General features: G+C 40.6%; 1 protein-coding gene across 4 annotated transcripts in view; it reads right to left on the bottom strand.

The window, feature by feature from the left end:
* The window catches only part of LOC107265464, a 48,785-nt gene that overhangs the window by 5,494 nt on the left and 42,046 nt on the right, over positions 1–1,245 (bottom strand). The gene's annotated exons all lie outside the window — the stretch shown is intronic.

Genomic DNA, 1,245 nt, shown 5'->3' with positions numbered 1-1,245 from the left:
TTTTTTTTTTTTTTTTTTTTTTCACGTGGTTCGCAGGGCTACGGTCGCGGGTCAGCTGTTTCAGAAATTCTTACTTTGTATACGATCTTTACAGGAATTCTTTTATGCGCCGTACTTATTCGCCACCCGTCGTGTACCGGGATCGAAGTGGGTGCAGTTGCCGAGGTGATACATGAAATTTGACATTTTCATCGCTTTCCGATAAAATCAATGAACGAGCTTACGAACGCAATTGATATACATATACGATAGAATGGTAAAATAGAAAATAGTATCGAACTGTTCGAATCACGCTTGAAACTTCGTCTGCCAATCGACTCGTTAGATACGTACTGACTTTTAGGAAGTGTTAGAAAAAAAGAAAAAAGAAAAGAAAAACAATGAAAAGTATCTCCGAGTACTCCTCAATGAAAATGGGGCAATGGCTTTTGAATACATCAAGCGGTAGCTCCGCTCGAATGAAGTGGCCTGGTAGGTACACTGTATTTGCGTAAATGCACGAAATACTCGCTTTTGACCTTTGGAATAACTTTTTGAGCCCGATACGTCAGCCGAACGAATTTGTTATTGAAATGAGCTCTCGCGCTATATGTAATAACCACTTAATCGACGTACGCAGAATGCGTATGGCTCTGCGTACGTAAATACGGGATATACAGCTACACCGTTGAACAATACTAGCAAAATTTGACAGCTGTCGTACACCGTTCTCCTTTTGTTTCCGTGAAATTTCACAGAGTCGTGCGGCAGCCTAATGTTTACGTGTTTTCAGACTGTCGATTCGCGAATTGCCAATTTGAATTTACCGATCGGATAAGGGCCGATAGAGGTAGGTGGTGTGTTTACCTTACGATTTTACGAGTTTCCTATACCCGCCGCGAGTACGAGAGAGACGGACTTATGGGGTTTTTACGTGCGTCAGAGAAGGACAGACTCATGAAAAAAATAATCGTCAAGGGTTCGGAGCCCTTTCAAAAATTTCCTACAAATTATAAATTCTTACGTATATTGAAATTTCATAATCGTACATTAATTCTTTTCGCTCATTTTTCGTGTTGTTAACAAAATTTCAACTTGTACACAATTTTTATTTTTTTCAATAAAACGCGAATTAATTCGCGAACTCAGACACGCGTTTCAGGGTCTTCGCGGTATCGCTGTCTCTGTCTCTTACGCAGGTAAAGTCGAAATGCTCTTCGGTGTTATTGTACCGTACGACACGGCAACGTGTCTCGTAAATTGTGC

This window comes from Cephus cinctus, unplaced genomic scaffold (genome assembly GCF_000341935.2).
Source record: "Cephus cinctus unplaced genomic scaffold, Ccin1 Ccin1_scaffold0225, whole genome shotgun sequence".
Lineage (NCBI taxonomy): Eukaryota > Metazoa > Arthropoda > Insecta > Hymenoptera > Cephidae > Cephus > Cephus cinctus.
The sequence above is the reverse complement of the archived record's forward strand: the minus strand, read 5'-3'. Positions and strand labels throughout refer to the sequence as shown.